This window comes from Scyliorhinus torazame, chromosome 11, assembly GCF_047496885.1.
Source record: "Scyliorhinus torazame isolate Kashiwa2021f chromosome 11, sScyTor2.1, whole genome shotgun sequence".
Taxonomy (NCBI): domain Eukaryota; kingdom Metazoa; phylum Chordata; class Chondrichthyes; order Carcharhiniformes; family Scyliorhinidae; genus Scyliorhinus; species Scyliorhinus torazame.
Window position 1 is genome coordinate 200,903,679 of NC_092717.1, and position 22,322 is coordinate 200,926,000.

A 22,322-nucleotide genomic window follows, 5' to 3' on the forward strand; every position below is an offset into this window, starting at 1 on the left:
AGAGTTAATGTTTCAGATCGACAAGCTTTTAATGACATCACAGCAGTTCTGGAGGGAAGGAGAGCAGAAATGGAGGAGGGTAGGCACTTAATCAGCTGAAAATTTGACATGTTTTAGGTGTTTCTCCTAACTCTAAAAAAAGAAAAAAAGGTGGAAACATGGGATGTAGGATTGTAGAATGTGAAATGCTAGTTATTCTCCCCTAATTCTTCTAAAATATAAAAACAAATGTAAAAGCTCAACAGCTGAATTTCGCAAATTCCAAGACAAATATGCCCAATTGAACATAAATCAGTTAACTTGCTGGACTGACACAAATCATAGATCATAGAATTAACAGTGCAGAAGGAGGCCATTCGGCCCATTGAGTCTGCACCGGCTCTTGGAAAGAGCACCCTACCCAAGGTCAACACCTCCACCCTATCCCCATAACCCAGTAACCCCACCCAACACGAAGGGCAATTTTGAACACGAAGGGCAATTTTGAACACGAAGGGCAATTTTGAACACGAAGGGCAATTTTGAACACGAAGGGCAATATTGAACACTAAGGGCAATTTATCATGGCCAATCCACCTGACATGCACATCTTTGGACTGTGGGAGGAAACCCACGCACACACGGGGAGGACGTGCAGACTCCGCACAGACAGTGACCCAAGCCGGAATCGAACCTGGGACCCTGGAGCTGTGAAGCTAATTTTTTTTAAAATAAAAAGAGTACCCAATTATATATATTTTTCCAATTAAGGGGTAATTTAACACGGCCAATCCACCTAACCTGCACATCTTTGGGTTGTGGGGGTGAAACCCACGCAGACATGGGGAGAATGTGCAAACTCCACACGGAAAGTGACCCAGGGCCGGGATTCAAACCCAGGTCCTCAGCGCCACAGTCCCAGTGCTATCCACGGTGCCACATGCCACCCGGTTTTACTGCTGTTCATTACATACAGAATAGCCACAAAAGGTGCAACTCCATCAAGACAAATCAGATGATACCATAAATCTAGGACAGTTGAAGGTCACCCAACTCCTTAGATTGTCTTAATTACTTGCTTTGTTGAAACACTTTAAAATTCAAGCATAGTGCACTAAAATAAACACCAACAGCAGGCATGTATACAAAAAGAACCTCAGGTTTATGCAACACGACAGCTGGTCAGCATACAAGGTAGAATACTGCATTATCATTGCCAGGAGAGGGAAATTTATAGGTAAGTGGTGGCTTATTATTGCCAGGAAAGGGAAATTTATAGGAAAGTGGTGGCCAAAATATTTGCTAGAGTCTCACTTACAACCCAACAACCACCATGAAGTGTGCATGAGGAAACATCAGGCAAGGACAGGAACCAACTCAGGAATTATACCCTACAACTAAGCTCCATTACGCCAACACAAAGAATGTCTATTAGACAAGGCATTGAACAATACTACTAGTTTATTGAATCACATCCCAACATTGGTCAGCTAGAAAACTCAATTTGGAATTATGAAAGCACTTTGGTTCAAATAAGCACACTATATACACTGGCACACAGTAACTTAAGAGACTTGTAAGTAAAAGATGATTTATATGAGAAAAATGTTAAGTGCATCAACAGGATGCGCAGATATACTGAAAAAATAATTCCTAAATAAGCATTATGTAAACAAGTGAGGTGAATGACTACAGGAAGCAAAATTTGCCAATACATGAACCAGCCTGACATAATCTTGATCTGGATTCATCAAAACAAAAAAGTGAACTATTTCCATAGTTTGGCAGGGGCTGGATAGGAAGGAAGGGGGAAGAGGGAGAGAGACACACAGAGCTCATATAAATGTATCATGCTGGGGCAAGATATAGGTTTTGATTGAGGTATTAGGAAACAATGCTGACCTTCCTTTTTTACTGAGGGGCATGCTGCATTTCAAACGCCACAGGCCATTTTAACAAGGCATTTTAGGACTACATTATAATGACAAAATCCATAATTGAAACTACATAAAAATAGCTATTTTAAGCAGTATGTATTAGCATACATATTAGGACTAGTCAGGCTTATTAATACTATTCATTTCAAAACAATAACAGGAGGTCACCAGAACATTAACAATTAAGGTTTCCATTAGCCGGCTTGCTCTTTCTTCTCTTACACCAGGTCTCATTGTATTATTTAGTTCAGAAATTTATTCAAAATAGAGAACTTAAGATCAAGAAAAGTTACTTTATGTAACCTTATGTTTAATAAAAAAGCAGCAGGAGGCATTTACTACTGTGAGAACTGACTTGGAAACTCGGTCCTGTGCTCTGGAATTCTGCGCATAAATTTCTGGGCAACAGGATTCCCAATAGACAAGGGTCCTCTTTTAATGCAATTGGACTATGGATAGGCCCAGATGTTAGAAGCATGGAAAGAGTATTGAGGAGGCTTATGAACATACGAATTAGGAGCAGGCCATTCGGTCCTTCAAGTCTGTTCCGCTAGCCAATAGATCATGGCTGATCTCATTTCAACCTCAAATCCACATTCCCACCTACCTCAGATAACCGTTCACTCCTTCCAACATCTTTTGGAGAAGGGAATCCCAAAGACTCAACCCTCAGAAAAAAACTTCTCATCTGTGTCCTAAATGCCAATCCCTTATTGTTAAATAGTGGCTTTTAGTATGAGATTATTTCACAAGAGGAAACATCCTCCCCACATCGACCATGTCAAGACCCTTCATGATCTCATTTTCAATAAGTGGCCTCTTACTCTTCTAAACTCCAGGGCGAACAAGCAGAGCCTATTCAAAACAAGACAACCCCGACACATTCCAGTTATTAATTTAGTAAACTTTCTGAATTGCTTCCAATGTATTTACATCCTTCCTGAAGTAATGTGACCAGTATTGTACACAGTACTCCAGATGGGGTGTCACCAATATCCTGTATAATTGAAGCATAATCTCTCTGCTTTTATATTTAATTCCCCTCACAATAAATTAGAACGTTCTATTAGCTTTCCTAATTATTTGCTGTCCCTGCCTTTTGTGATTCATGCACAGGAACACCTAGATTCCGGTGTGCCTCAGAGCTCTGCAATCTCCATCATGTAGATAATATGCTTTAGTTTTATTTTTCTTGCCAAAATGGACAATTTCCCACATTTTACTCCATTTGCCAGGTCTTTGCCCACTCATTTAACCTACCGATATCCCTTTATAGTCTCCTTGTATCCTCTTTCCATCTTACTATCCTACCTATCTTTTTGTCATCAGCAAATTTAGCAACTATACCTTTGGTCCCTTCATCAAGTCATGTACTTGAATTGTAAAAGGTTGGGGCACCAGCACGAATCCCTGTGATACACCACTCATTACATCTTGCCCAACCAGAAAATTACCCATTTGTGCCTACCCTCTGTTTCCTGTTATCCAGCCAATCTTCCGCACATATCAATATCTTATCCCCTATGCAAGAAAAAACTTTGATGTCGTTCTTTATCAAATGCCTTCTCAAAATTTAAATATAGTACATCCACCGGTTTGCTTTAATCCACAGCATATGTTACTTCTTCAAAGAACTCCAATAAATTGGTTGAACAGGATTTCTCTTTCACAAAACCACTTACCCTCTGCCTGATTACCCTGACATTTTCCAAGCGCCCTGTTAATGATAGTTTCTAACATTTTTCATATGACAGATGTTAATCTAACTGGTCTGTCGTTTTTTTGGCTTTCTGCCTCCTTCTTCCCCTTTTGAATTGCTATTTTCTAATACAATGGAACCATTCCTAAATCTAGGAAATTTTGGAAAATTAAAACCATTGCATCAACCATCTCATTAGCCAATTCTTTTAAGACCAGAGGATGAAGTCCATCAGAACCCGAGCTCATCAGCCGCAGTTCCAGAAATTTGCTCAGTACCATTTCCCTTGCCTGGTGATGTAATTCTTCCAAGTTCCTTCCTCCAATTTCCTGATTTACAGCTCTTTGTCTTGTATCCTCTATTGTGAAGACCAATGTAAAATACCTGTTCAATTTATCTGCCACTCCTTATGAATTAAGGAGTTAATTAATTCCCATTATTAATTTCCCACGCTAACTTTCCATAGATGGTGCTCACTTGTTAACTCTGCTTTTTAAATAACTACAGATACTCACTATCTTCATATTTCTAGCTACTTTTCTCTTGTACTCTAATTTTTCCTTCCGTATCAGTATTTTGGTCATCACAGAGGCTTTTCCTATTAATTATGTACAGACCATCAAAAGCAAACTCTTGCTGACATCAAAAGCAAACCCTCGCTGACACAGTTTAATCATAGACACATTATGACACAGGAGGCCTATCTCAGAGCAGACAATATTTAGAACTTTCTTTCTCCCAAGAGTTATTACTGTATATATAAAATACACTTAAGTTCCAAGTGAAAACCTAGGAAAGAAAGACCTTAATTCAATTATATGTGGAAAAGCCCAGATGCTACCATATTTTGGCAAGGTGATCCATGTACTTGGCAACTTTTAGTGTTTACTCTGTGGGGAATTCAAAGACAATCTCTCCGTTTGGGAGATTAAGTGCTGACGCCTGTGTAGCACAAGAACATAAGAACTAGGAGCAGGAGTAGGCCATCTGGCCCCTCGGGCCTGCTCCACCATTCAATGAGATCATGGCTGATCTTTTGTGGACTCAGCTTCACTGTCCGGCCCGAACACCATAACCCTTAATCCCTTTATTCTTCAAAAAACTATATATTTATCTTAAAAACTTTTAATGAAGGAGCCTCTACTGCTTCACTGGGCAAGGAATTCCATAGATTCACAACCCTTTGGGTAAAGACGTTCCTCCTAAACTCAGTCCTAAATCTACTTCCCCTTATTTTGAGGCTATGCCCCCTAGTTCTGCTTTCACCCGCCAGTGGAAACAACCTGCCCGCATCTATCTTGTCTATTCCCTTCATAATCTTATATGTTTCTATAAGATCCCCCCCTCATCCTTCTAAATTCCAACGAGTATAGTCCCAGTCTACTCAACCTCTCCTCGTAATCCAATCCCTTCAGATCTGGGATTAACCTAGTGAATCTCCTCTGCACACCCTCCAGTGCCAGTACGTCCTTTCTCAAGTAAGGAGACCAAAACTGAACACAATACTCCAGGTGTGGCCTCACTAACACCTTATACAATTGCAGCAGAACCTCCCTAGTCTTAAACTCCATCCCTCTAGCAATGAAGGACAAAATTCCAATTGCCTTCTTAATCAACTGTTGCACCTGTAAACCAACTTTTTGCGACTCATGCACTAGCATACCCAGGTCTCTCTGCACAGCAGCATGTTTTAATATTTTATCATTTAAATAATAATCCCTTTTGCTGTTATTCCTACCAAAATGGATAACCTCACAATTGTCAACATTGTATTCAATCTGCCAGACCCTAGCCCATTCACTTAGCCTATCCAAATCCCTCTGCAGACTTCCAGTATCCTCTGCACTTTTTGCTTTACCGCTTATCTTAGTGTCGTCTGCAAACTTGGACACATTGCCCTTGGTCCCCAACTCCAAATCATCTATGTAAATTGTGAACAGCTGTGGGCTCAACACTGATCCCTGAGGGACACCACCAGCTACTGACTCGCTCGTGATTACAATGGATAGCCCTTCTCGGTTTCTCGTTCTTCATCAAGTCTTACTGAAAGGCAAAGCAGTAGCAATACTCACCAGCCAGTCAACTTTGATTTTTTTTCCCTCCTCACTTCTGTGCTGCTGACCTGCGTCACACTCCTCCCGTTGTCTTCACACTGATGCTGACCTGTTTCACACACATCCCATTAAAAACAATCACAACTGGGAATAAACTATATTTTTAGCTGTTTGGTCTAGCCAGATAGTGTTTACTGCAGTTAGTTCATCTACTAAACAGACATGTACATTCGGTCAAATTTTACTGAAATTAATCCAAGGATCCACGAATAGTAGGGATCCCATGAGGGGGCTTCTTGGACCCCTCATTAATGCATCAATAACAGCACAAATTGAATAATGATTAGCATATGTCACAACAGACCACAGCATGACTGATCCAACAAAATAGTGAACATGCTTTGAATAATGTTTGCATAAAGAATAACAGAATGCTACAGCGCACAGAGGACAATCAGCATATCAGGTCTCTGCTGGTTTGTTTCCCCCACGAGTTATATATCTTAATTCCACTCTCCCATCTGTTCTCCCTACTCCTCTTTTCAAATGAAGGTCCAATACCCCTTTAAAATAATTTAAGGGCCTGTCTTGAAACCATTATAGGGAAAGCATAAAATATTTTCTCCCTACAATTCGGATGTCACGCAAGTCTTGATAACATCAACACAATTAACGCATTATATGACACTATTGTATAAAACAAATGCTACCAATTCTCTTATTTATTTAGTTAGTCTTTCCCATTCTTCCAGCATGCAAGCTGCAGCTGGTCACACTCATCAAATCAACTTTAGCATCTCACCACTCAAGCTTTAATAAATAACTCATTAAGAATGAACTTCATTTGTTAAAACATAAAAGGAAACAGCCAATATTGCAGTAACAAGAGTCATTCCTTAAGCCAAGGTCACCTCTTAAACCATACAACAGCTTCAATTAAAAAAAAAAATCACTAACGATATGATGGATTGCAACACTTGTCGATCAACTCCATTAGTCTGTGTTTCCGGAAAGACTTCAACCACAGGAATTGTGTGAATTTTGAGGCAGACACATGTAACAAAGGACTGGGATGAGAAAGTGCAACCACACTAACCCAAGTTACTTTTCCAAGCTTAGTGAGCAGAGGGAAGTCCATATTAGGTCACATGATACAAGCCAATTGTAACCAGTTCTATTGTTAGAGGTCGAATTTACTGTGGATAACAGCACATTTTAAACTGACATCTGATAACTTAAAGTGGCTCAAGGTTTTATTGCCTTCCTTGTCTAAACGTTTCCATTCACAAAAATTATTCTATATGCATTGGACTGCCAAGATTGTCTTTGGCTCAGTAATATCTTTCTTCCCTCCAAGTCAGAAGGTTGTGACTTCAATCTTTACCCCAGAGAATCAAGCACACAAAGCTGCACTGTGGGAAATGCTGCCTTTTGGATGAGACACAAAACAAGAGGCTCCACCTGGCCTCTCATTGGATTGGATTTGCTTATTGTCACGTGTACCAAGGTACAGTGAAAAGTATTTTTCTGCGAGCAGCTCAACAGATCATTATTACATGAAAAGAAGTATCCAATTCATTTTTTCCAATTAAGGGGCAATTTTGTGTGGCCAATTCACCTACCCTGCACATCATTTGGGTTGTAGGGGCGAAACCCACGCAAACACGAGCAGAATGTGCAAACTCCACACTGACAGTGACCCAGAGCCAGGATTGAACCTGGAACCCCTGCGCCGTGAGGCAGCAGCGCTAACCACTGCACCACCGTCTTGCCCCATTACATGAAAAAAGGAAATAAAAGAAAATACATAATACATCATGTGGACTCTATTCCAAAATGCAGGAGTTCCCCACTCTTTATCAACATGTATCTCTCAACCAACAACACCAAAATAATGTCATCTTAATCTTATTGATGCTGATAGGATCGCAGTGTGTGCAAATTGGTTGCTGCAGTGGCCATTAGAACAATCACTATGGTTCAAAAGTACTTATTAATTGACTCTGAAGTGCTTTGAAACATCCTGAACATTTGAGGTGCTTCATTAATATTACCTATTTGAGTGACCACTGCTTTCTCCTTTATTTTGTTGTTGGAAGGTGTGAGCGAGTACTGGCTAGGAAGATTCAGGCTAGGGCTACAGGTAAGTTCTTTCTGAGCTTCAGGCCTTTTAGGTAGAGTATGGAGCAGTAGAGGAGGAAATTGTGGTTGGGCGATGGGCAGCCAGATCAGAGCAGCCACCAGCACTAAACAGTTGCCTGCATTACTGATGCTTCCTACCTCAAGATTATATGGTGACATCAGCCAGAGCCTCCACTGGCTACTTACTCTCATCGGCCAACTCCTCTGCACTTACCAAGTCTTACCACCCCCGCACCCACCCACTACCCAATACCATTAAAAGCTAGTTCCTGTTCTGAATAGGAATTTTTTTTGTTTGTTAAGTGCTTTGTTCTTGAAAAGAAACATAAGCATCCTTAGAAAGCACCTTCCAACCAGACGACTGCTACCATCTAGAATGACAAGGGCAGCAAACACCTGCAAATCCCTCCCAACAGTAAATTGATGTACCTATACCACACAGACTGCAGCAGTTCAAGAAGGCAGGTCAATACCATCTTCTCAATATAAATGCTGGCCTAGACAGCAATGCCCACATTTCATGAATGAATTTAAAAATTAAAAAGGTGCTATATAAATGCAAATAGTTGCGATTATTGTAAAGCCAAGTCCCTTACATTGCAGACTGAAACATAGTTGGCTTCAGTTGGTGGATCTCAGGAACACTGGCATATGTCACAACTTTAAAAAACTTAAGATCTCATATGGAGGTAATTTTCAAAGGTTGTGATAAAACAGGATAAACCAATATTACTGGTCAATGGGTTGGTAACATTGCTTTGTGAGCAAATGGAGATGTCAAAGGAGATTGTTAGGGCATTACCTACCAGGACCTGTAGGAAAATGCACTAATATTGTTTTTTAAAAAAAAGTTCAGCGATTAAATGTTTAATGTCAGAAGAGCACAGTGAGCGAACTCCAGGAGCTGGTATTGGGAGAGAAGTCAAATAGATGGAGTTTTTCTCAAGTTTTAGCAGACTGGTATGAGGAGTCTAATTTCACAATTAAACTCAAGAAGTCTGACCTTTATGAAAGAAAAAAAAAAAAAAAAAAAAAAAAAAGAGATAAACTTTAACCCACAGGGAAAGAAAAAGAAATAACAGCACTTTCCCCTAACCACTAGCAGGTGTTCAATTTTCAACCTCAAGAAAAATTATTGCAAGTCACACTCATGATATTTTAGAGAGAGTGTGAATGCAAGTCTTCCTGTACCTAAACTACATTTCAATCCAAAAAGTGTGGAGATTGTGAAATAAAGCTCTTTGCTACAAGTTACGCCAGCAGAAAAGTCCTTGACCCTGTCGTTGAGATGTTTAAAAATTCAATCTTTCCACTCGAAGGTGGTAAAATCATTGTACACGGGAAGCTCGAGAATTGGCTGCCATTGGTTAAAAGGGTGGTTGAGTGTGGAATTGTTCCACAATCACACACAGCAAATAAGCTCAATTCAGTCCTCACCAGGTATCAAAACATACAGCAAATTTCCAGGAATTGTTACTGGATAGTAGTTAGGATTAAGAAGTACTAATTATTTCCTCAACAATCGCTTCCCAGGAACGCCAAGGCCATCTGTGCAACCTATATGATTCTCTTTCCGTCTGGAAAGCCAAACCGTGAAACAATTGACACCATTGTCTCTGCTCGACAACAGGAGCAACACCAACCACTTAACATGGCCTTCATCGATCTGACCAATGCTTTTCACTTAGTCAGCTGTGGAATACCCTGTCAAAGTCCAGCAGTCGAGAGAAGTTCATCAACATCCTCCGATTCCTCCACAAGATGTAAGAGTCCTCACTGACAGAAATAAGACAGAAACCTTTGAAGTAAAGACTAGATGCGTCATCGCCCCCACCCTTTTCCCCATCTTCATCGCCGCAATCCTTCACCCTGACAAGAACAAGTTTCCCAGTGGAGTGGGCATCGTCTCCAAGATGGACGGAAAATCTTTCAACTTCAACCGGTTGAAAACTAAGAAGAAAACATGGATATCGCTCGTGGAACTTCAGTATATAGATGGAAACACCATCTCTGCTCTCTCGGAAAAAACTTTCAAGTTATGCTTTACGCCTTCATGGAAGCATACCGAAGAATCGGTCTCAGCCTCAACCTCGAGAAGACTCAAGTCCTTTACCAACCCTCCACAGGGTAGGATCCAGTCTCTCCCTCCATCAAGATCAACAGAGAAATCCTCCCAAACGTGGAACATTTGCCTCACCTGGGAAGCCACTTCTCAACTAAAGCTGACATCGATGCGGAGATCCAACAATCCGTGAGCGCTGCCTTTAGACTCCTCAGGATGAAAGTCTTCGCCGACTGTGACATCCATGCTGATGCCAAGATGCTAGTGCACTAGGCAGTCATCCTCACAACTCTTCCATTTGTCTCAGAAACGTGGGATTAAATACAGAGATTATCTCAAGGCCCTGAAGAGGTAGCATCAACGCTCTCCGTGATGGATTCTCTGCATCAGCTGGCAGGACAGGTGTACTAACATCAGCATCCTTAAAAGGAGCCAAGAGCACCAGCATTGAGGCCATGATCATCCAAAACAGACTCTGCTGGGTTGGCCAGTGCTTAGGATGTAAGAGTCCCAACTGCCAAAGCAAACCTTCTTCCTCCAGCTCAAGGAAGGTTCCAAAACATAAAAATAGGACAAAGAAAGCGCTTCAAAGACACCCTGGAGGGTTACCTTGAGAAATGGAACATGGACATCAACACCTGGGAGACCCTTGCTCAGAAGAACTTACTTAGAGGAACCCCCAATTGAAGGAACACAATTCTTTGAGAATACCTGCCAGCAAGTGCCCGGGAAAAGAGTACCAGCGATCTAATACTTAAGGACCAATTCCACCTCCTGGAAACACCTACCAAGTGTGTGGCTCCAGCTTCGGGCTCATCAGCAACCCAAGGACCTGACCAGTGACATGGAGTTTCTCAGGTGGACAAAAATGCTCGTTGGTAAGTGATCGTCGAATAAGGCAAAATGTTCTCAGGATGTGGCCAACACTGACATGGCCATATTTACAGCCAATCTCCTTCTTGAACTGTTGCAGTCCTTGTGCCAAGGGTACTCCAATAATGGCTTTAGTTAAGATTTTGACCCAGCAACCAAAGAAATACATTACATTTGTTGACATGGACAAGATGTTTCCAATGTACTCTGGTCTCTCCCAGTGATGGAGGCCACAGGGCTGGGAGGTACAAAATAAGTTTGGTGAAATGTTGCAGTGCATCTTGCAAATAGTATGTAATCCAATTACAACGCACCTGATCATTGAAGGATGGACACAGAGGGCAGGGAGCACCAATCCAAATGATTGCTTGATCATAGTGTAGAGCTTTTTGACTGTTACTGCAGTTGCTAACTCAGCAAATGGACATAAATTACAATTCAGATGTGCCTTGACGATACTGGAGAAATCAGGTGGTGAGCCACTTCCTGCAGAAAACATAATCCTTAGCTTGTTCCTTGATCCAAGTTATAGTGCAGCATATGGAGCTAGAAACAATGCAATGACGGCTACATTTCTGATCTTAAGAGAAGGTAACTGATTAAGTTGATGATGGTTAGGTAGAGGGAACTTCGCATGGGTCAAAAATCTTAGAAATCTATGTGTCAAGCATGATTCCAGCCATTGGAAATAAACATGCAGCTAAAGCACCACATCAAAACATAGGACTGTCCTGGCTAGATGCCACACTACACAGCATGTACCAACAACATCTTGTATTGATTTTACTCACTTCATGCAATAAAACATCGCAAGACGCTTCACAGACGCATTATAAAATAAAATAAAACCAATAAGGTGGCACGGTGGTACAGTGGTTAGCACTGCTGCCTCACAGCACCAGTGACCCAGGTTTGATTCCGACTTTGGGTGTCTGCGTGGGTTTCCTCCGGTTTCCTCCCACAGTCCAAAGGTGTGCAGGTTAGGTGGTTTAGTCATGCTAAATTGGCCTTTAGGGTGGGGTTGCAGGACTAGAACGGGGGATTGGGGGTAAGGTGGTGTTTCAAAGGGCTAGTGCAAACTCGATGGGCTGAATGGCCTACTTCTGCACTGTAGGTATTTTATGATTTAGGTCAGATGGCCAAAACCTTGAACTAAGAGTTAGGTTCTGAGCAGTGTTTTAAAGGAGGAGAGCAAGGTAGAAGAGCAGAGATGTAGGGCAGGTATTCCAAGACTAAAGCAAATGAAAGTACAGCCATCAATATTGGAGCGATTAAAATCAAGGATTCTCAAGAATCCTGAATTAGATTAGCATGGATATCTTTGAGGATTGTGCAGCTGGAGGAGATCCCAGACATATGAAGGGGTGAGGCCATAGAGCAATTTGAAAACAAGGACTAGAATTTTAAAATCAAGATTGGGCTTGATGGAGCTAATGTAACACAGCAAGCATGTGGTGGAAAGGTGAATGGGACAATTAGAACATAGAACATTACAGCACAGTACAGGCCCTTCAGTCCTCAATGTTGCGCCGACCTGTGAAACCACTCTAAAGCCCATCTACACTATTCTCTTATCGTCCATATGTCTATCTAATGACCATTTGAATGCCCTTAGTGTTGGCGAGTCCACTACTGTTGCAGGCAGGGCATTCCACGCCCTTACTACTCTCTGAGTAAGGAACCTACCTCTGACATCTGTCCTATATCTATCTCCCCTCAATTTCAAAGATATGTCCCCTCGTGCTAGCCATCACCATCTGAGGAAAAAGGCTCTCACTGTCCACCCTATCCAATCCTCTGATCATCTTGTATACCTCAATTAAGTCACCTCTTAACCTTCTTCTCTCTAACGAAAACAGCCTCAAGTCCCTCAGCCTTTCCTCATAAGATCTTCCCTCCATACCAGGCAACATTCTGGTAAATCTCCTCTGCACCCTTTCCAATGCTTCCACATCCTTCCGATAATGCGGCGACCAGAATTGCACGCAATACTCCAAATGCAGCCGCACCAGAGTTTTGTACAGCTGCAACATGACCTCATGGCCCCGATACTCAATCCCTCTACCAATAAAAGCTAACACACCGTACACCTTCTTAACAACCCTCTCAACCTGGGTGGCAACTTTCAGGGATCTATGTACATGGACACCGAGATCTCGCTGCTCATCCACACTGCCAAGAATCTTACCATTAGCCCAGTACTCTGTTTTCATGCTATTCCTTCCAAAATGAATCACCTCACACTTTTCTGCATTAAACTCCATTTGCCACCTCTCAGCCCAGCGCTGCAGCTTATCGATGTCCCTCTGTAACTTGTAACATCCTTCCGCACTGTCCACAACTCCACCGACTTTAGTGTCATCTGCAAATTTACTCACCCGTCGTTCTATGCACTCTTCCAGGTCATTTATAAAAATGACAAACAGCAGTGGCCCCAAAACAGATCCTTGTGGTACACCTGGTCATTTTATGTTCCATTAATTTACGGTATGTGGGCGTTGCTGGCTAGCTCAGCATTTAGTGCCCATAAGATGGTGGTGAGCTCGCTTCTTGCACCACTACGTCCCTATGGTGGAGGGAGTTCCAGGATTTTGACCCAGCAACAGAAAAGGAATGACAATATATTTCCAAATCAGGAACGTGAGTGGCTTGGAAGGGAGGGTCCAGGTTGTAGTGTCCCCATGGGTCTACTACCATTGCCCTTCTAGATGGTAAAGTCGTGGGTTTGGAAGGTGCTGCCTAAGCAGCCTTGGTGAGTTCCTGCAGTGCATCTTGTAGATGGTACACTGCAGCAACTGCATTGGTGGTGGAAGGAATGAATGTTTGTGGAAGGATTGTCAGGCTGCTTTGTCCTCGATGGTGTCAAGTTCTTCGAGTTTTGTTGGGAGTTGCACTAATCCAGGTAAGTGGAAAGTATTCCATCGCACTGAATTGTGCCTTGCAAATGGCGGACAGGCTTGAGTGTCAGGAGGGAAGTTGCTCAGCGCAGGATCTCTGGCCTTTGACCTGCTCGCATAGCCACAGTATTTATATGGCTGGTCCAGTTCAGTTTCTGGTCAATGGCAATCCTCAGAATAATGATAGTGTGGGTTCAGCGATAGCAATGGTACTGAATGTCATGGGGAAATTGTTAGATTCTGTCTTTTTGGGCATTGTAATTCCCCGACATGAATGTTACATGCCACTTGTCAGCCAAGTCTTCACGTTGACCGGGTCATGCTGCATTTGGATATGGACTGCTTCAGTTTCTGAGGAGCCACGAATGGTGCTGAACAATCATCAGTGAACATCCCCACTTCTGATCTAATAATGAAAGGAAGGTCATTGATGAAACAGCTGAAGATGGTTGAGCCTCACACACTATCCTGAAGAACTGCTGCAGTAGTGTTCTGGAACTGTGATAATTGTCCTCCAACCACCACAACCATCTTTTTGTGCCAGTTATGACTCCAACCAGTGAATCCTCCCCCCATCTGATTCCCATTGACTCAGTTTTGATAGGGCTCCTGAGATCATACTCTGTCAAATGCTGGTTTGATGTCAAGGACAGTCAATCAATTCAGCTCTTTTGTCAATGTTTGAACTAAGGCTGTAATGAGGTCAGGAGTGCAGTGATCCTGGCGGAACCCAAACTGAGCATCAGCGCTATTGCTAAGCGAAGTGTCGCTTGTTTGCACTGTTGACGGCCCCTTCCATCACTTTACTGATGATTCAGAGTAGACTGATGGGGCTGTATATGGCCAGGTGGGATTTGTCCTGCTTTGTGCACCGGATATACCTGGGCAGATTCCGACATTGCCAGGTAGATGCCAGCATTGTTGCTGGAACAGCTTGGCTAGGGGCGCAGCAAGCTCTGGAACACAAGGGTTCATGGCTGTTGCCAGAATATTGTCAAGGCCCATAACTTTTGCAATGTCAAGTGCCTTTAGCCATTTCTTGATATCACATGGGAGTGATTCGAATCGGTTGAAGACAGGCATCTGTAATACTGGGGACCTCCAGAGTAGGCAGAGATTGATCATTCACTTGAAATGAAAAATGAAAAACTTACTTGCACTTCTGACTGAAGATTGTTGCAAACGATTTAGCATTATCGTTTGCACTGATGTGCTAGACTCCTTGATCATATAGGATGGGTATATTTGTTTAATTGTCCATTATCATTCACGACTGGATGTGGCAGATTAAGGTACAGAATTAAGACACAGGAATGAGAGTTTTAGATTATGTTTACTGACTGTATGATGTGGAAAACCAGCCAGGAGTGTGTTGGAATAGTTAAGTCTAGAAGTTAAAAAGCATGAATGATGATTTCAGTAAATCAGCAGACACTCGAGTGAAGTTGCGCCATGTTACAGAGGCAGTCTGACAGATGGTGCAAATATATAGAATCCCTACAGTGCAGGAGGCCATTCAGCCCATTGAGCCTGCACCAACCCTTCGAATAAGTACTCTATCCATGTCCTTCACACCCTATCTCCACAACCCCTTAACCTAACCTGCACATCCCTGAACGCTTAAGGGGCAATTTAGAATGGCCAATCCACCTAACCTGCATATCTTTGGACTGTGGGAGGAAACCGGAGCTCCTGGAGGAAACCCACGCAAACACGGGAAGAATGTACAAACTCCACAAAGGCAGTGACCCATGACGGAATTGAACTTGGGTCCCTGGCGCTGTGATGCAGCAGTGCTAACCACTGTGCCAGAGTGGTAGAGACCAGTCAAATACAACAGAACGATTGCCAATAGATTGGTGTAGTCTGTGGCTGTTGCCAGGATGGAGTTGGTAGGGAATGGAGTTTGGAGCTCAGGCCAAAAATAAAGGCTTTAGCCATCTCAGTATCTAACTGGAGGACATTTCTGTGCTTCAAGTTTTGGATGGCAGATATGCAATCTGATAATTTAGCATCCAATAATTAAAGAGTCAACAGAGGGTGATGGTGAGAGAGAGGTGGGTGTTTTTGACACACTGGAGACTTCACCTATCTGTTAGCAATCTTGCGGTTTAAATTGACTGGACTCTACCATACTGCCTCTGTAACATGGCCCAACTTCACTTTTTGATAATCCCAACTAATTACCTTTAATAGTCATTTAATTTTGGTTCCATTGATATATTTTCTTTGATGGCTCTCATTTCCCATTAGAAACCTGCTGCTGGCATTTGGACTTGTGGTTATGTGTTAGACGGAGTAGTCTTTAAATTTTAGATCTAGTCTTCTCCCAGAAGTGCACTACAACCAGGCCAGGCAATAAATTCAGTGCTTTTGAAAGAAAATTTGCACCGTGAGCAAATCCAAGTGCACTGAAAGGACATTTTACGGAGTAAAAGATAAACCCTAGGTACATCAATGTTAACAATCATAACTTAAGAGTACATTAGCAATTATGCCACTGCTTTAAACATTCATGATCTGGAGCTATGCAGACATACACATGGCTAAACAAAGGGTACTGCTATCATTTCCTGATCTTTGAAAATAGCACAAGAACATTTGCATCCACCCGAACAGGCAGATGGGCCTTGGACTGGCACCTTATCCAAAAATTGGCACCTCGACTATGTAGCATTCTCTCAATAATGCATGGGAACACCAATCTAGATTACAAACTCAAGTCCTGATGTCGGTGTTTAACCCATAACTAAATCAAAGAGTTGAATGTGTGGCCACTGAGTGCATCCAGCACTTGTAGATTGTGAATGGCACTAAAGGTTATGGGGTGGAATTAGGGGCAAGGTGAAAATGCCGTTGAAGCAATTTTAAAAACTCATGCAACATAAATAGAACTTGCCCTTGTCAGGACTAACGAATGATAAAATTACACGAGGTTCAGAAGATAACAAAAATGACAAAATTGAGAGTGACTTATGGCTTGCTTTACAGAGTTATTTATCAAATTATGCCAGGCATGACATAGCCTCACAATAAATAAATCAATTTAAAAACTGCTATATTGCATATACAAGATCCAATTTTACTTCTGATATTCCAAAGGTAAACAGTCAAACGGTTAGAAAACTGAATCATTTGTTAAAAATGTTTTTAAAATTATGCAAAATTATTAAATTTATTTTTTGTTTCCAGCTTTGAAATCAATATGAATATTGTGAAGAGACAAATTTTAGAAACTCACTGTGCTGAATGTAAACCCGAATGCCTTGGGTTAGGGCAGAAATGAGAGGTTAAGGAAATTATGGGTTTAGCTAATCCAGTTTTGGTGGCTAGACAGCTGGTTGGTGATGCAGAGTGAGGTCAACAGCGCAGGTTCAATTTCCATACCAACTGAGGTTATTCATGAAGGCCCACTTTCTCAACCTTGTTCCTCGCCTGAGGTGTGGTGATCCTCAGGTTAAACCACCACCAGACAGCTCTGCCTCTCAAAGGAAAAAGAAGCCGATGGTAACCCGGGACTATGGAGACTTTACTATTGTCACTAGACGGTCTTGATACCAACACACTAGGGGCAAAAAAGAAAAGAATTTTAGCCAATACATAGTGCTGTACCAGTACAAATTGGTTGTCATACAGCATTCTTAATTCATCACCTCGAATTGCACCATCAACACTCCACTGGTACTTGGGCTTCATAGAATTTACACAGTGCAGAATGAGGCCATTTGGCCCATCGGGTCTGCACCGGCCCCTGGAAAGAGCACCCTACCTAAACCCACACCTCCACCGTATACCAACAACCCAGTAACCCCACCTAACCTTTTGGACACAAAGGGCAATTTAGCATGGCCAATCCACCTAACCTGCACATCTTTGGGCTGTGGGAGAAAATCGGTGCACCTGGAAGAAACACACGCATACACGGGGAGAACGTGCAGACTCCGCAGACAGTGACCCAAGCCAGGAATCAAACCTGGAGCCCTGGAGCTGTGAAGCAACAGTGCTAACCACTGTGCTACCGTGCCGCCCTGCGGCTCACGACTCAAAACATGTTCACCACAAACAAAAAATGATAGAAGCTAGAAACATAACCCCATAAACTGTTTCAAGCAGTAATGTATGAATAATTCACACAAACTGAGGGCAATATTTGCTGGAGTTTCAATAGTTTTAGTGAGCAGAAATGGCCCCTCATCTGCAATTAAAAAACAATGTAAAAGTTATAACTGAAAGGCCATGATGGAAAAATATATATCATTTGATAAAATTACCTTTATTTGGGGTTTTAAAAGTCAGTAGACTGTAGTAAGAAGAAAAGCCTGAAGGATGCAGGGAATTTCACAGTTCAATCAATGATTATCTTTTTTTAAAAAAAATTGTCATCTTGCTTCAAGATAGCCCCCAACATTGATACAAAATTAAGTTCACATAATCACAGAATTGTTCCAGCACAGGAGGCTGCCATTTGGCCCATTTTGTTTGCTACACTGGCTCTCCGAATGAGCAATTTACCTATGCTCCTGCCTGCTCTTCATAACCCTGCACATTGTTCCTTTCTGTAGTTCCTCCAAATTTCATTGTAACCTATTCATTTTAAACACATTCCTGTCAGTGTTCCAATTGAAAACCTAGGCCATATTCTCTATTGTTGGGTTAGAACACTCCAATCTGGAACTTCACAAGCAGTGTGGACAAACCTCAAATTTATGAAGGAGCTCTTTCAGCACATAAAAAGATAACAGTGCAGATGAGACTATGCCAGAAATGTAAGCCATTCTTTCATCAGTTTCACAGCACAACAAAATAAAGTTTATACCTCCACTACAGTCACTGGAAAATAATCACTTCCTATCATCATAGAATATAGCACAGGAGGTGGTCATTCGAATCATCATAACTCTCTACAAGAGAAACTCATCCAGTCCCATTCCACGTGGCCCCGTACTATTTTTCTCTTTAGAAAATGATTCAATTTCCTTTGGAAAGCTCCGATTGTATCTGACTCTACTAGCTTTAAAAAGTTTGATTCCTCTTTTGCCGTCATTGGTTATTAAATCAACTTTAACCTCGTCCTTTTGCCAATGAGAGCCATTTCTCGATCTACTGTCAACTTCTTCCCAGTTAGTTTAATTTTTCTTTTTAAAAAGAAAACAAATTTCTATTCCCAAGTAAAACTTCCTACTAGTTTACTGTTTTTAAAGCTTAAGATTGAATTTTCCTGCTTTGCCTGATAACTCAATTATCTGACACTAAAGTTCAAAGTTATACTTTGTACAGGTCTAGAGATTGGAGGTCAGAAGCTCAAGGTAACCATAGATACAGCACTTTGGCTTCAAATGTGTACACTACATAATTGGCAAAAGCTGTACAGTTCAGAATTCTATTACCTTTATTGACTTACTGTGTCCTGGGTCTGTTATTCCCAGACCCTGAATAATCTCTTCTCCAGTTAGTTTAATCCCATCTGTTGAGTAATTCAATCTTCTACTGTGCATTACCTTAGTTTTAATACAACATGCATATGGTTCCCAAGGTCATCTAATATAGATCTGTTTACTTGTAAATATTGTTGAGTTCTTCTGTAGTTTATTTTTAAAAATTCTTTGACAGGTTATCAGCATTGCTGGCTAGGCCAGAATGTATTGCCCATCTCTTAATTGCCCTTGCGAAGGTGATGGTGGGTTGTCATCATGTGGTGTAGGTACACTTCAGTGATGTAGGGAGCTCCAGCATTTTGACAGCGATAGTGAAGGATATTACATAATGATATTATGATACAGTTCCAAGTCAGGATAGTACGTAGCTTGGAAGGGAACTTGCAGGTGGCACTGCTGCCCTTGTCCTTCTAGGTGGTAGAAGTTGCGGGTTTGGATGGAGCTGTCCAAGGAACCCTGGGTAAGTTGCTGCAGTGAGATGGTACACATTGCTGCCACTGTGCATCGGTTTTGGAGAGAGTGCTAATCAAGCCAACCATTTTGGCCTCAATAATGTTGAGATTCTAGAGTGTTATTGGAGCTGCACTTATTCAGGCAAGTGGAGAGTATTCCATCACGCTCCTGGCTTGTGCCTTGTAGGTGTTGGACAGACCTTTGAGAGTCAGGAAGTAAGGTACTCTCTTTAGTTACTGCCTTCAAAGTGTCAACTGCTTTCGCCCACGAAGCAGAGCATCTGCAAATCTGTCCGAATTTGTTTCTGGATCTATATATAGATTAGGAAGAGTAGAAGTCCCAAAATCAGTCTCTATGGCATTGCACTCACTGGCTGGATATCACTCCAGTAGGAACATACCATATTCAGCTCATGAGCCTGTTCCACCATTCAATGAGATCATGGCTGATCTGTACCCCAAATCCATCCACTTGCTTTGGCACCATTTCCTTAAATTCAGCAAAAGCTATTGATCTCCAAATTAAAATTAATTTAACTAGCATCACTCTTTTTTGAGATTATTCCATCTCAGTGTGAAGTAGTGTTTCCTAACTTCTTGCCCAAATAACCCAGAATTTTCCCCATGAGTGGAAAACATTTTCCTCAAACTACCCTATCAATTCCCCTTTCAAAATCCTAAAATCTTCCAATCAAAATTAGTGTGAATGCACAAAAATGGTTCCAGAGATGAGGAACTTCAGCTATCAGCAGATTGAAGAGGTTGGGACTGTTTTCCTTAGCGACGGTTGGGAGGAGATTTGATAGAGGCGCACTCAAAATCATGAGGGGTTTGGACAAGGTAGATGGGGAGAAACAGTTCCCATTGGTGGAAGAATCAAGAACAAGAAAGCAAGAATTTAAAGTAATCGTCAAAAGGAGCAATGGAGGCATGAGGAAAATCTTTTCCACACAGCGAGTGGCTAGGATCTGGAATGTATTTTGTGAGAATGTGGTGGAGGCAGGTTGAATTGAAGCATTTAAAAGGAAATTGGATTCTTAACTGAAAAGGAAGAATGTACAGGGCTACGAGAGCACAATGTAATGTAAATTGTGCCTTCAGAGAGCCAGTGCAGATGTGACAGGTTAAACGGCCTGCTTCTGTGCTTAACCATCTATATCCCAAGAATTAGGGCTGGATTAGCACAGTGGGCTAAACAGCTAGCTTGTAATGCAGAACAAGGCTGGCAGCGCGGGTTCAATTCCCGTACCGGCCTCCCCGAACAGGCGCCGGAATGTGGCGACTAGGAGCTTTTCACAGTAACTTCATTGAAGCCTACTTGTGACAATAAGCGATTATTAATTACTACCCTTGATTATGTCATCTCTCTTCATAATTTAACTTTGGAGCCCCACGCTCCTTCCACAGCCAGAATATCCTTTCAATGCTGCAGTGTCCAGAAAAGGGCACCATGTATTAGAAGTGGTGAAAGCAAGGCTTTGTAGGACTGTTGGAAAACTCCTCCCCCTTATATTCTAGTCCTCTAAACAAAATGACGAATGGAATATTGCTCTTTATGATTAATTTCCATACCGTATCACAATATTTTATTGAGATGTGCATATGAATATCTAAATTACTTTAGACTTCCACAGCTCCTTATTTAACATTTACAAAAAATACTAGGATCTATCCCTTTTTAGTACAAAATGTATGACTTCACACTCACTGTATTGAAGTCATATGCTCTGCATATCTGACAGTTTTGTATACTTGCTCAATCTATCAAATTGCTTTTCGTAATTTTATCATCGCATCTAAACTACTTATTATCCCACCAAGCTTTATTGAACAAATAAATTAGGAGCAGCAGTAGGCCATCGAACCCTCAAGCCTGCTCTGCCATTTCATAAGATCATGGCTGATCTGATTGTGGCCTCAACTCTACTTTCCGGTCTACTCTCTCTAACCTTTGACTTCCTTGTCAATCAAGAATTGTTGTAACTCAGCCTTAAAAATATTCAATGACCTTGCATCCACTGCTCTCTGGGGAAGAAAATTCCACAGGTTCACAACCCTTAGAAAAATATTTCTTCTCAACCCAGTCTTAAATGGGACACCCTTTAATTTTAAAACTATGTCCCCTCTCCCAAAGGATAACATCCTCTCAACATTGATTTATCAACTCCCCTCAGAACTTGCGTGTTTCAGTAAGATCATCTCTCACACTTATAAATTCAAATGGATATAGGCCTAACCTGTCCAATCTTTCCTCTAAGATGACCACATCTTCCGAGGAATTGATCGAGTGAATGTATGGCTCTCGACTAAATCAAATGAATAATTGAGACACCAAAGCAAATCCTTATGGCTTATCGCTAGTCACTTCCCTCTATTTAAGTATATACCCATTATCCATATTCTGTGTCAGCTACCAGGTAACCAAGTCAATAATTTGCTTTCACATCGATGGGCAAAACTTGCATCCTGTGCTTCCTTATTTTTAGTCAACTCCTCTACATCTGCAAGTTTTAGCAGGCATTTCTACTGCTTTGAATTCAGATAACAGCCATTTATGTAGAACTTTGTCAAGTTTTCCAGAAAGCTAGACTCATGACGGATAAAATTCTGTTTCTGTTTGGTAGTACCACAATCATCCACTGGGTTTGAGCTGGGTAGAGGGCCTTACACCGAACTTGTCTTACTTTTGGTATTTGCTGTGGAGCAGGAGGTCTGCACTGCTCTGTGGAACAAACCTCATGGGGCATATGTATCTGCATTTGCTCCTCTTGGGAACAAAGAAATTTGCTGGC

At 41.7% G+C, this 22,322-nt stretch overlaps 1 long non-coding RNA gene across 20 annotated transcripts in view; it reads right to left on the reverse strand.

The window, feature by feature from the left end:
* Window positions 1-22,322, reverse strand: part of LOC140385764 (uncharacterized) — a 50,974-nt gene that overhangs the window by 22,741 nt on the left and 5,911 nt on the right. For 8 of the 20 annotated variants that reach the window (XR_011933454.1, XR_011933460.1, XR_011933452.1 and 5 more), the window contains exon 2: window positions 5,688-5,778. This is a non-coding gene — a long non-coding RNA (uncharacterized lncRNA). Of the gene's footprint in view, window positions 1-5,687; window positions 5,779-11,060; window positions 11,233-15,830; window positions 16,014-16,884; window positions 17,209-22,322 lie in introns of those variants that run through there. The other 12 variants (XR_011933455.1, XR_011933461.1, XR_011933453.1 and 9 more) reach the window with 7 other exon arrangements.